The 17,849-nt window shown below is 38.8% G+C and overlaps 1 protein-coding gene across 4 annotated transcripts in view; it reads right to left on the bottom strand.

Annotated features, from left to right (window-relative positions):
• Positions 1–17,849, bottom strand: part of Col8a1 (collagen type VIII alpha 1 chain) — a 124,974-nt gene that overhangs the window by 15,213 nt on the left and 91,912 nt on the right. Inside the window, exon 3 of one of the 4 annotated variants that reach the window (XM_027412466.2) lies at positions 6,644–6,797. The exons of the other annotated variants lie outside the window; for them this stretch is intronic. The gene's annotated coding sequence lies outside the window, so the exon portion shown is untranslated. The remainder of the gene's footprint in view (positions 1–6,643; positions 6,798–17,849) is intronic. 4 annotated transcript variants of the gene reach the window in all.

The following is a 17,849-nucleotide window of genomic DNA, read 5'->3' as shown; positions in this document are numbered from 1 at the left end:
CTGAGTTCATATGAGCTTTGCTCAGCTGAGGAACTTCTTCTCTTGGTATCCTCCAAGGTATCCTCCTTGGTATCCTCTGGCTCTTACACACTTTCTGCCTCCTGTTTTTTGGTATTCTCTGAGCTCTGAGGATAGGGATTTGATGGAGACATCCCATTTAGGGTTATGTGTCCCAAGGTCTCTCATTTTCCGTGTAATATCTGGCTATGCGTCTCTGTATTTGTTTGAACTTTTGAACTTACTGCCTTCATCTCCTACCTCCCAAGTGGTGATATTACAGGCATTTGCCACCATGTCAGGATATGTAGAACTATTAGGGCCATTAGATTCTTTCAATTGTTATCTCCCCATCCTGTACTTAACTTATATGATTGATTATTTTTCTGAAATTCAGAAAATTCAGATGTATGTATCCTTGTTACAGTTCAAGGTTACTTCTAGGAGCACCATATCTCTATTTCATTTTTGAGGTATAGATCCATCTAACTACACTTTCACTTTTCTCAATTTTGTCCTCCAAATAACCAAGCCTTCTTGTTGGTTGAAACAATGAAATTGTGCATTATAAGATAAAATCTTGAACTCAATTTAATACTCTTTGTTCTTGGGATTAGTTATTCATAATGTCACAAAGCCACTTGTGAGGTGAATATGTTGAACCATACAACAGAACCCAAATAAATAAGCCCATCAGATACTGGCCAATCAATCCAATGGGTATACTGGGCAAGATCACTCAATAAACATTTAATGATTTCAATTCATCTGCCCATCTACACATGTCAGGACTGATGAAAGCTAACCTTGAGTTGTATGTTTCACTTACAACTCCAAATTCCATTATAATTAAGAGCACCCAGCCACCCCACCTACTAGTTATAGGCAGAACATGACCTTTTGGGACATGCAGAACTGAGAAGTCCATTAGGTTTTGCCACCAAAATGGGCCACACACATACCCCCCCTGAAATGAGTGGATGAGCACCACATTCCACCAGCTCTCTAGAGGAGGTTGCATAATTTCTGAGTCACCAATTACAGTACTTCACAGATTTCCTAATATCTAATCAGAATCTCTTCTGCTTGACCTTAAACTCATTTCCTATTTTTCCATTCTCAAAGGAGGTGGGAAACATCTGGAGAATATTTTTTCTTCAAATAATAGCTCACATATTTGAAGCCTGTAATTAACTCCCTTTGTTTCCCTAACTGGAATATTGTCAGCTGCTAAGCAGCTTACAAAACACTTGAGACAACCCTTGAAAGAGAACATTCTACAGTGGGACTTTTCCCTTCCTGTGGATGAAAGCACAGTTGTTTTAAACCTAAGCTGTAGCTCTGAGTCACCCATCCTCCTGAGTATCATTCCCTTTACTTGCAGAATGAGGACACTGGTTATCAGAACTCAAGGTCTTTTCCAAACCTGATGTTTTCTAGTAACCGCGAATGTGAAGAAAACTTACCCTTTCATAGGTGAATGGACTTATGAGTTGAGATGATCAATGTTTTTGGTGTTGGAAAGTTAGATGTGTCTCACAGTTCCAATGACTTTTCAATCTATCTTAAAGTTGGGGATAGAATTTGTAAAATTTCTTTATAAATTTTTTCTTGAAAGATAAGCATCACCAAACGAGAAACCAAAGGGAGACCCCAAATAAGAAACAAAGTTCAGGAATAAACACATAATGCCTGCCTTAAGGGGATTCAAAGGTTAAGCACAAATGTGAAGGTTGTTGAGAATGCTTTAAAAAGGGGCTGTGAAGGCTGGATATGGTATTTCATCCCAGCACTCAGGCTGATCTCTGTGAGTATAAAGTCATCTTGGTCTATCTAGCAAGTTCTATCCAGGGTTATAGTGAAACCCTAGCCTGTGAATGAAATCTTCCTATAATGTATGGTCTTAAAATCCATGGAGAGTCATTCAATAAATATTAACTATGTTTTCTGGAGTAAGAGAGGCAAGTGAGTGGGCTGGAGACATGGCTCAGCCATTAAGAGTACTGGTTGGTTTTTCAGTAGACCAAGGTTTGGATCCCTGCACCCACATTAATACAAGCATTGGCAATGGTTTCCCATGAAAAAGTTGTTGTGAGTCTATGGGTACAGGGTAGTTGTGGTTGAAGTGGTCTTTGTAGATAGCATGAATTTATTCGATAAAGTAAGATGATAAAAATTAGGTGCCTCTCAAAACATCTTAAGCATAAAAACCACCAAGTTAAAATTGCATTCTGCAGAAAGACAAAAGCAGACTTGCTTTCTGAATGGCCTTCACCTGAGTCAGACCGTTAAGAACCAGGGAGCCCTATGGCGGCATTGAGGTATGGGAGATAGGAATAGGGAGGACCAAGTGTTGGGCTTCAGCTTCTCTTTTCTCCTCTTTTGTAATCCAATTGGCCTTATGGGTGTTTCATCAGGGAGTGGTGTTTTCCTGAAAAGGTTGAGGAGTCAGGTGAAATGCATGGGACTTAGTGGTGTTTCTTACTATTAGAAAATTTGGTAAGACTTTTGAAAACTGAGAAATCTGAATCATTAAGTACAGTGGGCTCAGTTTCAGTTGACTTGGGCACTTCCTGGAAACAGGAAGTAAACCCTTCACAGACTTGTCTGTGTCAGAGAGTCATTTCTGAGGACAGTGACCACATAAAAAGTTTTTCCCTTTGCTGCATTTTGTTGGTCCATTGTATTACTCTATCAGTGTATAGTGAGAAGATCAAATCAAGTCCTGTGCTGGCGTTCTCTTTTAATGAACAAGCTATTACATCAATGGATTATTCACTTTGGTATTTTCATGAGAAATTGTGAAACAAACAAATCTTCCAAATCAAGGAACAAATTTGAGTTTAATCCATTTTATGTATACTAAGATGTTTATTAATTGAATCTCTGCATGTCATGTAAGTGCCTTGTGAACTTAGAGAAGAACTTAGGGGTCGTGCCCAGTGTTGGTGTTCCCTCCAGCTCTTGGGAAAGTTGCTTTGAGGAGGTCAGTTGTTGACATTTCATTTTTTTGATTAATACAGCTGTAAATGACTTGATGATAAAACAAAATCCCCTCGAATTGTTATCATACATGGTTAAAACATTAAATCAAATCAACAGAGCTTAGAAAATAAATGTAATCATAGTCTTCCAAAATTGGCTCCTTCTACCCCTTATCCACCTTCACACACAGAAATAATTTCTGGTTAGAATACTAGTCTTTCTAAGGTTACAATAGTTAGTCCTGAAAATTTCTAAATTACCAAAGAATGAAAAAAAATCAAGTTTCTTTGGTCAGTGGAAGTATGTTTGTTTTTTCCTCTGTTGCATGGTTCAGAAGCAGCAGAAATCACCCCACATGACTGCTCCCAACAAAGACTTTAAATTTTGAATAATTTAGTCCTCAATCTGGGACTAAGCCTAAAACATCAATTTGTGATAAATTGTCAGCCACAGAAAGGGCAGTCTCTAAAGTCCTCCACTTTGTAACCACAGCTCCGTCTAGATAATTAGCCTTCGTGGTAACATCCTGCCCTTTGAACGCAGGCAAAGTACATAGTGCAACCAAACCACAGCTATCTTGGTATTGCAAGTTCCATTTATTTAAAGGGTGGGATTTATTTAGAGGGAGAGAGATGGATGTGCTGTCTGAGAGGAAAATCATAAGGTTTTTCAGTTAATCCAGTGAGCATTCTTTAGAGAAAAAGAAAGTGGAGAAAGCATAGAGAATTATAAAGGATGCCAGATTTGGAGGATTCATGAGCTATGCAGGCTAGGAGTGCAAGGATGTTTTTATGAGCAGAACACATTACATGACATAGTAAGTTTACAAAAGCATACACAATGCCATGGCAAAAATTCTTCCTAAGTGTGATTCCTTAGGACATGACTGCCAATAGGATGCTGTAGTAGATGAAAGACTCAGTGGGTAGCTTTCTCTGTGACCTCTGTGATGATGTCCTTATATGCACTGGAAGGCCTTTTTTTTTTTTTTTTACTAAATTATGAAACAAAGGAAATTATTTAAATCAGGTGGAGGCCCAATGCCAGGAGGGAGTAGAGGAGGCGCTGGTTTGTGGTGAATGTGGTACTACTGACCCATTCTGAACTGCCCACTATCTCCTTCCCATGGGAATGTTCCCTGTATTTGGGCAGCTCTTTCAGTTTGTGGAGGGAAACCAGAAATCATTCATTCTGTGAAACTCCTGAATTTAAAGATTTGGCTCATTTTTTAACATTATCTGGTAGGAGCAAGGTCTCCTGCTTCTGCAACCAAATGAAAATATTTAAAAATGGAATTCCCCTCCCGAGCTAGGTGTTCTCTAGCATCCCTCATTCTAAATGCAGCTTCTGGTATTTTGTATGCCATGCCTTTGTTTTCTAAAAATTAAAAATTCCTTCTTTGTTTCTTACCACTGCCAGTGGGTTAATGTAATTACCAGTTTCACAATATTCTAGGAAAGGTTAATGCACAATATTAATAAACACACACATATGAAAATTTAACAATGATATGTACTCAAAACATTTATGATCAACAGCTAAAAGCAAGATCTTCATCTTGTATATATTTGTAGACAAGTAGGGTGAAGTTGGCCTGGACTGCTCAGACACAAAGTCCATGAAGGAGAAGCATTAGCACCAAGAGGTGAAGGATAAATGGGGACAGGAGAGAGAGAGAGAGAGAGAGAGAGAGAGAGAGAGAGAGAGAGAGAGAGAGAGAGAGAGAGAGAACGTGTCCTTCACCCAAGCCCAGAGAAAGCATACATGTGACACTGGACTGTTAAAGAGCTTTGAAGTATAGACTTATGGGTGAGAGCAGCAAATTGGAGCTGAACTATCCAAATGAAATTCCTATTTCATCCATGTATTTTTAAAGCTGGATGATCTTTGAATTCCTCATGATGTTTTGGGGATGATGACTGAAGGGCCTGTCTTAACAGGTTTTTGGTAGATTTAGGGAATTAGCCCCGGAGAAGTGTTTAGATCAAATAAAGTTCTAATCACTAAACTGGCCTAACTATTAGTTAAATAAAGAAGAAAAGATTTACAAGGAAAGAATAGGATTGAGGAAAGGGAAGAAAAGGAAGAGGAGGAAGGGGGAATCTTGAACATATGTTTTGCCCCTTGTGTTTCAGTCTTATTTGAAAAATATGAATAATTTTTATTCACTCTGCCCCTGACCTGTTATAAGAATCAGGCAGATGTTTCTCCGGTGATAGCAGTGACTGCAGGGTTGAGAGTTGTTCTTTTTTGCTAAGGACAGTAAACTTCACAAATAATAATGACTATGAGCTTCTAGCCCTCGACAGCCATCAGTGATTTCTCTTCCCAGCTTGATCTTTCTATGTTTTGGGACTTCAGTAATATAAATATTGCTATACTGTTTTTCATATTTCGAGATGAGTCTGAAAACTGTACTCTCTACGTTTAGATGTCTGATTATTTCAAAACATATTGAGCTTTGAATCTGATAAACAAATTTGGTCTGACATATGCTTCTTTTATGTACTTTCTTTTATAGTACAACAAATTGATAACTTTGAATCCAAAGTACCAGGTAAGTATAAAGCCACATTCAGTCATGAACATTTGTCTAAGTGCAATACACTACTTTCCTACAAATTGATACAACCTATAATTTATTTTGAAAAATAAATTCTTACTCAAGAGTTCTAGGAGCTAGTGATTAAGGGGGGTACACTCAGTATATGTCATTCTGTTGACCAAAGGAATAAGGCAGAACCTTCTCTTTGTGCAGTATCTTTGCATTTAGTTTAGAGTCATGAATGAAGTAGACATGATACATCCTTTCAAATGAATATATGAATGCTCCTATTTTTATCTGTAACTTGCCTAATCTGAATACAAAGTTAGATCTCAGGTGCTGTGATGGCTGAGAGAGCAGCACAGCCACTAACCCTGTATTGACAATGTTCTTTTCTGCACATACTATTTTTATCCACATGCTCCTAATTTTGTGTTCTGATCACAAGAATGGAAAATCCTACACAATATTTTTCCTTAGACGTTAATAACAAGTGCTACTTTTGATTTTATAAACTTTATAACAAACACAGACACACCGACTGGTCTTAGAATAAATGAGGTTTGTAGCAATTCATTAATTTATGGGATCTTTGTGAGATTCTCTTTATGATAAAGATCATAGATTTGCCTTCAGCTAAATTATGGTATCCAGGAGACATATTTCTAAGTCCCTGATCTGATTTTAAGTTAAGTCCTTCAGATCTCAAGTAACAATCTCTGAATGTCTCTCCTTTCACAAAACTAATTCCTGACATTCCATTTCTTTGTTTATAAAACCCAGAGTGGTGGACTAAGTGATCCCTAATATACTTGCAGGTCCAAAGACTCACTGCCCTTTTCCCACCCGTTCCAGTACTCATTGCTCCCTGTTAGTTATGCATGGTACTGAAAAGGGTCAGGCAGTAGGTAGGGAGTTGAGAAGGAACATGAAATCCCATGTGCTGAGGAGGAGAAATGAACACTCTGGTGTTTCATATTCCAGTGCAGTGCTCAACAATGTTTTGCAAAGCTGTATGCTTTTCACTGTGGTTGTTTGTGGTCCGCATCTTTGCCATGAATTTCTGTCTCTTTGTGTGGAAACCAGCCAAGGATACATTACTGGCCACCTACCCACCTTCTCAGGACGACTCCTCAAAGTTATTTTCTTTGCTTTCTCCTCCTGCTGGTTTATGGCTTTCCCTTATGTAGCAATAAAACTCTTGGAGAGTCCTCTTAGGGATGAATTAATGCCACTTAAGTATGTTTCCGTTAGCTGCCCTTTGATGGTTCTGTTTAAAAATAAAGAGAGAGTTGGGGCAACTTGGTTCTTATTGAAATTTTCCTTCCCTCTGCTTTAAAATTACTGTGCCTCAGAAACACTTAGTTACACTCCAAGAAAGCTTCGTTAACACTGAAAAAATGTCTGGGAAATATTGTCAGAAGGCAACTCAACATCTTTGAGTCATTTTTTCTCCATTGGAAAAGTATTTACATTACAAGGAGACCCTGTGTAAGCCCTCCTTGTATTCCTTTAAATACCAGAAAGTGAGCCTAGATTCCAGAAGAGAAGAATGCCATCTTGTTCTCCACCCTAATAGCAAACAGATTAAGGCTCTGTTGTTATGATCCCATCTCAGCCCTTCGTAGTCTGACTACATATTGTATTTTAATAACTCATCTGGATCTTACATTTAATCTCTGCCTCCATGGGGACAGAATGTCCTCTAGGATTTAGTTCCTTTCTCTCATCCCCAAGTTCTGAGAATTGGAAGGTGAATGCATTGCTACATACCATTTCAGTTTATTTGTCTCATTCAATAGTTTTTGTTTTTGTTTTTTGTTGAGCCACTATGTGAGGAACTGAAGAGGATTCAAGATCAACTGGAATCCTGCTTCTGCCTCAGTGGACATCCAGGCAAAGCATGCTTGAAAAACAATGCAAAGAAGCCAGTACCATATCTGTTTCTTTTCAGGCATTGTGTTCCCCATCTCTCTCTCCTGTTTTATCTTTAATTTGTATTTACAATCATCATCTCTGATTTCCTTTTTCTTTACCAGATATCTGACGCCCATGTAGTGTTCATAATCTCATCAGAACACTTTGAATCTGTGCCAGAATCAAGACTAATGCTTTACCAAAGGCATAGTGAGAAACCTGAGTTAACACTATCTTCTCTCCTTGAGGGCTCAATGGCTGACTTCTTGTAAGTAAGGAGACACGTCAAGGTGAGAAGGTTAAGGTGGCTCTATAGAGCAGCCATCTCTGTCTAAAGCCAAAATCCTTCTCCATAGGTCTACTGTGTACTTGAAATTTCAACTAAATTTTCAGAACCTAGGAAAGTTAGCACAGCCTGAGAATTGTGCTAATTAACTGACCCATGATTACAAAAAGGCCAGGGATGTATGAGTATTGAGAAATTTGAATGGGCTGTCTTGACTGGGACTGGGTAGAGAGTAATGTGGAGGTTTGAGGTAACAAGTACCTTGGGGGGATCAGAGGCATGAGAAGTAGGCATGAAGCCGAGCCTTATCACAAGACTTTTCTATCAGATCATGGGGTGAATGACTGGTCATGATGGCAAGATTAATGTGTAGTTATTACATTACCACTAACAGGTTAGTCTGAACATATTCAAGAGGGATTTCCTGTAGAATGCCTTCAAAGGAGTAGAGTCAACCTCCAGCAAGGCTCTGTGGAGACTGGTTGTCCCCCCTAAGGTTGTGCTTAAGATGAGAAGCTTTGGCTGTTGACAAAACCTGGATCTCAGCCTTCTTTCCCATCTTTCCCGTGGCAGGGGCTACTGCTTCCTAAACATGCATATATATGGAATAAATACTGACGAATTTGTCACATCACATAGCTAGAACTGCAAAGCTGTTTTCTAGGCAGGAAAGAATCCAATTCTCTCCTCAGCCACACTTGAATGGCCAGAAGGCCGAAACCCAGGTTCTTCCATGTCATGTTGTTATTTTATTTTAGTCTCATCACAGCAGGGGGAGAGCTGACATTTCTCTAATCAGCAGTTTAAATGCCTCCCAGCCCAAGGGGCAAGCACCCTCTCCTGGAGTCTGACTTCCAGGCCCACCAGATCACTGTGCATATTTCTGGTCTGGAATGTGCCAAGGACAACCAGGACCCTCACATTCACCACTGCTTCTCTCTATATAAATTTCTCCTAATAAACACTGCTTGGCCCTTTGCCTTTGTTTGAATAACAACCTCCAGTAGTGTCCAGTGTTCTACTTAAGAGATTGGAGTTCTCAACAAAGGATGAGAGAATTGTACTCATTCAGTAACTAATCAATTGATCCATCCATTCAATACAGTTCAATACCCAGCAAATGCCAAGCAGGTGCTGGAGACATAACACCAAGTAGAGAGTGAGGTTCCTGTCCTGGACGACTCACAGAGCAGGGTCGCCTGGCTGAGGACCTGACCACTCAGACTCTTCCCCTAAGTCAGTTCTATCTCTATGAATTGGTAACAGGCAAACATCAGGCTGGCCGGCTCAGTAAGCTAATAGAAGTTTTACAATCTCATGTTGGCTTCCCTCCACCTCCCAGCATGTGATTGGGCTTCTTCTACCAGCCAGTCCTTGATGTGGATCCATAAAAAACAAACTTATTTCAAGACATGTCTGACAAGACTTGCAAGGAATGTAAATAGAAGACACTACATAGCAAACATAAATAACATTCAAATAATCTGTATGAATATCTGGCCTTACACAGGAGTACATGGAAACAATAAAATAATAAGCTATTCACAAGAACTGTAAGAAGTCAAGGAGTTAGTAAACTTACAGATTTTTGGCATATAATGATGTTCTGGATTTTAAAAGAATCATATCATAATAAATTCTACTATTACTTGTTCTAACTTCTAAAATGTCAAATGGATCATAACTGTGATGGCTATTCTTGGTTGTCGACTGCATATGAAATTAGCTAAAACCCAAGTGTCTGGGTACACCTGTTAGGGATATTTTTCTAAATTAAATTATTTGAGGTGGGAAGATCCACCTTTAATCTGGGCCATAAATTCTTCTGGCAGCCTATATAAAAGACACAGAAGAAGGAAGCTTACTCTTTTGCCTGTATTTTCTCACTCTTTCTGGAAAGTCCAGTCCTTTGCTGGCATTCTGACAAAGAAGTTCTTCTCCCAAAGAAGCCCTACTTCTTTGGGAAACCAGCATATACTGAAGACCAGCTGAGACATCCAGTCTTGTGCACTGAAAAGCTCCTGGATTCTTGGACCTTCTGTTTGTAGGCAGCAATTGTTGGACTATCTGGACCATAGCCTGTAAGCCAATCTAATAAATCACCTTTCAATATTATAGATTCCTTCTATCAGTTCTGTACCTCTAGAAAACTCTGACTAATACAATAACCATGATAAAAAATTCTCTTTACAAACTTAAAAAGTATGTACCTATTCCTTATCATCAAACTTGTCATTTCTCTCCTCTACTATAGTTAATCAGTGCAGACATTTGGCACAGGTGCATCACCCTAAATCCATCATAACAACAGGAGCCTCTCTTGGTATTGTACCTTCTTCAGCTTGGGCAATGGGTTAATGCTGCACATCTGCCATTCTGGTACCACACAGCATAGTTCCACTACTGCCTTAAGAATCCTTAGTAATATGATCTGCCTGCTCATTCATCTCCACCCAGCTAGACCCTGTAACCATCAAATCATGTTTTAAGTATTTACATAAGCTAATAGTAGGGAGGCTTTTCATACCAGCTTCATTACTTAGCAGCATCCGTTATGTAAGCTTCCTCCATGTCTTTTCATGGCTTGATAGCTTGTTTGCTTTTGGCACTGAATCACATTCCATTGGTTGGGCCCTTTCCAGCTTATTTATGGACATAGTATTTTAAGCTCTTATTTTGATTTCTCCAATCTCTCCCCATTTAAGAAAACCTGGACAAAGCTTATGGCTGTTAATTAAGAGTAGTGGACAAAACTTCTATTCAATGTCCAAATGGTGAAGCCCTTAATGTTTTTAAGTTTTGTTTACTTATTAATTTCATGGTTGGGGGGACATGTCACCATCTTCTAAATGTGGAAGTCAGAAGACAAACTTTCAGTTCTCCCCATCCACCATGTGGGTCTGGATCATCAGGCTCACATTAAGGGCTCTGCCATTTTGGTATTGAGCAGAAGTTTTGTCCACTACTCTGAATTATCTATTATGGTATAATGATTTTAAATCAAAACTAAGGAAATCTTAGAAACAAGGGCATCACTTTTTGGACATCTGGTGCCTTTCTCCACTGAAACAGGCACAAATAAATTTTACCTAACCATTCTCAATGGAGGTCATGAAGTCCCTTATTTTAGAAGTGCATGTCCTATACTCAGAGGTCAAGAAGAATCTAGACAATTATATCTAGCCAGCCTCTCCTTATTTATTACCATTAGCTCATACCTTCTGTCTAGAAGTCCAATGTGCTATCCACTGTGCCACAGGTATGTTAGCTCATACCTTCTTCAATCATACTTACTTACAACTGTCCACAAAAATGTCCAGTCCTTCTTACATATAGTTTGTAAGAAATGAATCTATATCCTTTTCTCTTTCTAACCTGTCTCTCATTAGGGGAGTCTCAGCCATGCCTTTTTCTCCCTTATAGCATTACTTGCAGTGTAATGTTAACATCATGGTCACTGATATGGCGTAGCTATAATAGCATGACACTGGTTGTATCTGCTTTCCAAAGATCCCACTGACTCATTCTCACTTGTCAGGGAGCATATACATTTATTACAGTTTGCCAAGGAGATGGATAACAGAATGCCTGCCTTAATTAGCAACCAGAAGTTTTGTCATTCTGCTTGCCTTGGCCAAATGTGTCTGTCTATGACAGGTACTTAGAGAAATGCTTGGAGAATGGAACATTTATTGGATGCCCAACATGTGTCAGGCAGTATCTTAAGTGCTAAACATATATCATATGATCTGACATGGAGAAGAATTATTGTCTTCTTAAAAATAGGTGAGGAGAGGGCATGGGAGATGTCTCAGTAGGTAAAGGCTCATGTAAGCTTAAGAATTAGAACTTAAGTCCCCAACACCCATGTAAATGTCAGATGAACAGTGACTACCCACTTTTAATCTCTACAGTCAGGAAGTAGATATGAGGGATCTGTGGAGAAAGCTGGGTAGATAGACTAGTTGAATTGGTGACTTTTGGGTAAAGTGAGAGACCCTGCCTCAATATAGGTGGAGAGAGATGAAGGAAGACACCCAATATCATCCTCTTGTGTTTGCACACTTGTATACAAATGTGTCCACACACATGTGAGCATGAGCATGCACACACATCTTTACACATACACATTCAAAGAAAAACAGGTGAAGAAATAGAGTTCAAATACTTCTTGCACAACTGTAGCTGGTTTTGACAACTCCTGTGTGACTCCAAATGCTATGTCCTTTATATCACAGAAGCACCATAGAAACAGCCAGATAACAAAGTCCCCTCCTTCATGATTTGCTTGAACTAACAAAATGCTGCTCTGAAATGGTAGCTCTCTCAGATAGGTTATCCAAAGAAGTTGTAGCTCTCTCAGATAGGTTATCCAAAGAAGTTGTTCTCACACTCACATCAATAACTTTGATGAGATTGAACTTTTCTTATTCTCAAATGGAGATGATTTTTCAAGTGAGAGAGTACAAGCTGCGCAGAGCACCCGAAGATGAAGCCCCTTGGGGATGAAGACTGTGACAATGACAAGGGAGGGAGTGGTGCTTGAGGATAGCACCATGCTGGAAGTCAGCAGGCCCTTTAGTTGGGAATTCTGATTTGCTGGAAGGCTAGTATGAAAAGAAGTGCAGGAGGTTGTGATCCAAACCAGACACAAGTACCAACACTTACATGACTTAGGTGATCTGTCTGTAGTCCCCAGTCTTCATCTATAAAATGGTATTAACTAGTAAACTACTAGTAAACATTACACTAGAATATTGTGAGGAATAAATGAGATTTTTTTTCCATAGACAATGTTCTGAGTAGTGCCTGGAGGACAGGGGTTCACAAACGTCATGTGCCACCCTTGGCTCCTCTTCTGCCATCAGCATATTGTAAGCTGTGAGTTTCCCGTGGTTATTGCAGTATCCAGAACACGTGGATTGCTGCTTGATTGTGGGAACAACTGTACAAAGTGGGGTGAAGTCTCTTTTGATGTTCCTTAGTCCCCAAGAATTTGAGTTTATGGGACCCTACATGTAGGAGTCTAGGAATATAGGACCTTTTTGACTAAAAGGAATATTTATTTGGATTTTACATCTTTGCTATTAAGTGAGCTTAATAAGTAGACAATTCTAGTTTTATTCTGAGTTTGAAATGGGATTGTGATCTAAATCAATCTAACTTTAGTTATATATAGATGAATCTTCATTATAATTTGTCATTTATGACAAATAACTAATTTTCAATCAAAAGAGGGAAGATGGCAACATCTTTTTCCAGGTCTAGAAATCTGAAATAATTTTGCTTGTAGTGGCAACTTGTTCCACCAATAGACTTGAGGTAATGGTTTAGCCCACCTTCATTTTCTCTTTCCTTCTTTAGATAAATATGATTTATTTTATCAGTAGCTTTATGTGACTCCCATCTTCTGTATGTTGGAGAATTGGCCTGGCCTTTTACCATAGTAGTAATGCACCTCCAAACTGAGCTATTGTGATTCAGAAGCTCAGTAGCAGGATGAGCCACATGTTGACTGGTGCTTTGATAATCAAATGAAATGGTGATGATGGGCTGAAATATGTTTGGGTTGGAGCAAAAGGTTCATCCTAATGAAATGTGACTTTATGAAAGGAACACTCCCAGTCCTCTCCAGGACTGAGCCAGGTCATCCTGGGTAGATGGGAGGTATTTGAGGCTTCCCTCATTCTTTCCTAATCCAAAAACATGTTGGGCCTACCAGCTGTTACTAAGAACATTAATAAAAATTTTGTCAGCTTAGAGTTATTGCTATTCCTGTAGAAAAGATAGATGTATGCATTTTTAAATCTGGACATATGAAGGTTTAGAAAATATTGTTGTAGAGTTCTCCTGGCTACATTTCCTGTGTTCTTTTCCAAGCTTTTGACTAGAGAAACTGAAAAATGTTTCTGTGCCAAAGTGAAATAGCAAATGAAAACCTCATGTCCGAGGAACTCTAGGATTAATAAGTGGTGGAGAAATAGGTGAGGTCTTCCATAATCAGAGATAGAAATTGCTGAAGGAAAAGGAGGTGTGTTGGGAGCAGTTACTTTCTGAGGTGTGAGATTAAACCACTCAGAGAAAAGATGGACAGTGGTATAATTCAGTCTTCAGGAGGCAATGTGTTTTCAAAGAAATCATGGTACGCTTTACTGTTTACATGTATTCTTTAATTTTTTTTCAAGACAGGGTTTCCCTGTTGTAGCCCTGGCTCTCCTGGAACTTGCTCTGTAGACCAGGTACATGTGCTCATTACATGACATACTCTTTACTCTTGAGGTAGAACAGAAAACTATGCCAGGAATCCCAAGAAGTAAATGAGCCACATGGGTATGCAACATGATACCATGACAGAGTCTTCTTTCCCTAGGGGACATGGTCTAACTTTCAGTGCACCGAGTTTTTAAAGGAAGTTCAGTTAGTAGAGCAAATACAAACTATAATAGTGACACATTACCCTATGAGGTTTATTATTTTCTTTTTTAAAACAAGAAAACACCCAGGGAAAAGGAGATATGGTTGAAGAATTCGACAATGAACCAGAAATATAAATGTTCACACCCCTTTCCCCAGTGATTATAGTGACAACTTGCTTCCCAGTCCTAACTGCATGAGTTGGTTGAGCTGGTATAGTTCCAGTTCCTCCTTCCTAAGTGTTCTTCTGTGACCCAGGACCAAGTGCTGGCCTACAATGTGAGAGGAGCTGGACCCAAGACCTCCTGGACTTGGACTTGGGTCTTGGCTGCCTCTTGCTGCCTGTGTAATCCTAAAATATGGGATTAATAATCCTTAAAGAGATCATATTTGGTAACAAATGTTGGCTTGTTTCCTACCAACTAGTAGAAACTCATCAAAGGGCAGCTATTACAACACACATTATCTAGTTTTGTATTCTTACCACTATTGTTCCAGAATCCAAAGGAATACTACATACTTTTTTTCATCAACAAATTTTGGAATCTTATGCACATCTATAACAAAATTACCAATAAAAAAGAAAAATTTTCTGGGTCTGCTAAATTAACATCTGATATGAAATACATATTAGCTTCAGAAAGGAAGTTCCTGTGGTAACAGACATTATACTTTGGGTTTGATGTTTAAAACACTTCCTTGAAATAAAAGTGTTAATGCCACCTTAGAGAAGAGGATTAAGATATGAGATGGAGAGCACAGAAAAGGAATAGGAGGTAACTAAGACATATTAACACACGTAGGCACTTGCCAGGTCCCAAGTGTAGCTAATGACCAGAATTGAACAGAACTCTGGCTACCTCACTTAGGTCTTATACTAACTATATTGAGAAAATGCTTTGTGCCAGTAAAGTCAACAGTAAACCAGGAGCAATATAAGTGCTTAAACCTTTACCTTGAAGCACAGCTTAAGAGCATGAAGGAAGGAATTTGGGGTCCAAAAGGAATTAAACAGGTATGTGTACTTTGAAACATCTTGAATGCAGTGGTCCTGCTGTAATTTAATCTAGCTTCACTGTGGAGAGTTGAAACAGAAAATGCATGCTTGTGACTTTTCATTGCATTATTTGTTCTGCTAGATTTCCTTTGCTGAGTAGATGGGATGCTGCTTGGGGATCATGGGTGTTTTTCTCTCCCTGCTGGTTGGTGATAATTTCAGCAATTGTTGCTGTCTAATACTAAGATTATTATTATCCATTATTCTCACAGATAAACTGCCAGAAGGAGAGGGGAATTAATACATTAATAGCTAAGATCATGTCTCTGATCCTTATTTTCAATCTGTAGGTTCTTGCATTACCCACTTAGTGTTAATGAACGTATACTGCATTCTGCTGGCACTGGTTGTATGTGGTTAACTATTATTATTAGCTATTTTCTTAATAATCATAAAGGGAGCCAGGCATGGTGGTACACACCTTTAATCCCAGAACTCAAGAAGCAGAGGCAAGAGGATCTGTGAGTTCAAGGCCAGACTGGTCTACAGAGCTACACAGGGAAACCCAGTCTCACACCCCCCCAACTCCCTCTCAAAAAATCATAAAGAGATAATAATGTTACTTTATCTCCTAGGAAATACAACCATTTCTACATTGGAAATACCATATTTGTGCTTAAATTGTGGGACAGTTGTACATACAGCAAGAATTCATAGAGGACTTATTTGCTGGACATCCTTGAAAGTTTTTCTTTTGATTCATGTAATCACTTAAGCTGATGAACCAATTTAACTCTCAGAAAATTCCCTCTGAGATAGAAAGTACCACTGTATATGATTTCTGTTTCTTACTTGCCATAAAGGGAAGGCATAGAGGATTTAAGTAACACATTAAACACACTGAAGGTACAAATATAGTGTATTTAAATGCATGTACAGCATCCTAGAGTCAGTAAATAATAGGAGTGGAATTTGAAGTCATGAAATCTGTTTTCAGGTTCTAGGTACAATTATTAGAATTAATCACCTCAATAAACAGAGCCTTTTACTCTCTCTCTCTCTCTCTCTCTCTCTCTCTCTCTCTCTCTCTCTAACTTCATTCATTTAAAAGTTAAAAAAATCTTTTATATGCAAATAACCTTTCTGAGGAATTGGGGAAAAGGACAAATGAGGCTCAGCATGTAGTGTTTTACAAACCATAAATTCAAAAATTCTCATTCACAAAAATTCCCATTCTCATTCATTCCTTTTAAGAAAGTCCAAGTAGGTGTTCAGAAAACTTGAGGCTGCTGTGGTTTCTTAGACCTCTGCAAGTGATTGCCATTGGGACTAAGAAGGAGGAAGCTGCTATTATCCCAAAGAAAGCAGAACATATTAGGCTGGCCAAAGAGATCTTATCTAGGTCAGACCTTCACTATCATGGCCAAATTCATGTCCATTTATGGAGCATAGCAAAGTGTAGAGAGTGAGCAATTAGCTGAATGAGTTCTTGGCATATCATTTCAAGAAGCAGAAAAACAGATTTCTAGGTACATAAACCCCAGAGACACAACTCCTAGGTTCACCTCCCAACTTGGAATTTGGGTACTTATTACTCAATGTGACTTAAGGTAAGGTGGTTGTTTGCTTGTTTGTTTTAAAAAGAATAATATATTTGTTTCACATTCCTTCTCTGTAACAATAATACTTTTTAGACCCTAGGACATAGGGAGAAATTGAGTGTTTTTGAAATGCTTACTATGGAATTTCACAGGGAGTAAGAGCAATGAAATAACTATTATTATTGCTGTAATTGCTGATAGAATCAGGTAGACATTTAGAGAGGCAAGAGAAGCCTCACTTGGAACAAACAAAAATCCAAAGCAGTCACCCCTGCTTCCCATTTCTCAGAGACTAAGTCACTGTCTTCTGCTTGGTTTATATTCTACAGAAATTCATGACAATGAAATAAATTCGGGTATATTCCTTCTTCATAAAGTTATTTCTATGTTAGAGAGTGATTTATTGTGATGAATGTCTCTTTGGAAATATATCATGGGCTATGCTTCTTTATTAGCTTTAGACCTCTGGAACAGGAAATCGGGGGACTGAACCTGTACTTCAAATTGCAAGTTGCATAATCCTTAGTGCATCAGAGGTACAGATACCTTGACTTACATGAAGTTATGGCTCTTGGGCCTCTAGTTTTAGATATTTTGAGATACATTCATGGCTATGTAGAAGGGTGAGTAGTGTGCAGTTTATAGGCTAATTCTCACTAAGCCCTTACAGTTGGGAAATCATCTTCAGGTACAAATCAGGCGAACACACTGATCTTTTCTTCCAGCTCCATTTTCCCCAACTTTGCTTGTGTAAGAAATCAAGGGATTATGCTATGCAGAACTTATATCTCTCTTGAAAATGCTCTGGATACCTGGAAGTCTAAATCTTGTACTGATGATTTCAAGACCTTTCTAATACTGAAATGGTATTTCTGTCAGTGTCCACGTTCCTGAGATTGACTGTATAACTGAGACGTGCAACCTTGGGGAAAATATGGCACCCAGGAGCAGCTGTTTTCTGGGTGTTGTGAATGGAGCTTAGCTGGGTGCTTACATGCATAGCTGGGAAATCTGTTGTGGTCCCTGGCAGAACTGGAGGTGGGAGAAAGAGAACCCAGGACCAAGTTATCCTCTCTGAATCTAGATACTTTGATACATAATTGTAAG

Source organism: Cricetulus griseus, chromosome 4, assembly GCF_003668045.3.
Source record: "Cricetulus griseus strain 17A/GY chromosome 4, alternate assembly CriGri-PICRH-1.0, whole genome shotgun sequence".
NCBI classification, from domain to species: domain Eukaryota; kingdom Metazoa; phylum Chordata; class Mammalia; order Rodentia; family Cricetidae; genus Cricetulus; species Cricetulus griseus.
Note: the sequence above shows the minus strand (reverse complement) of the source record. Positions and strands in the feature narration are given on the sequence as shown.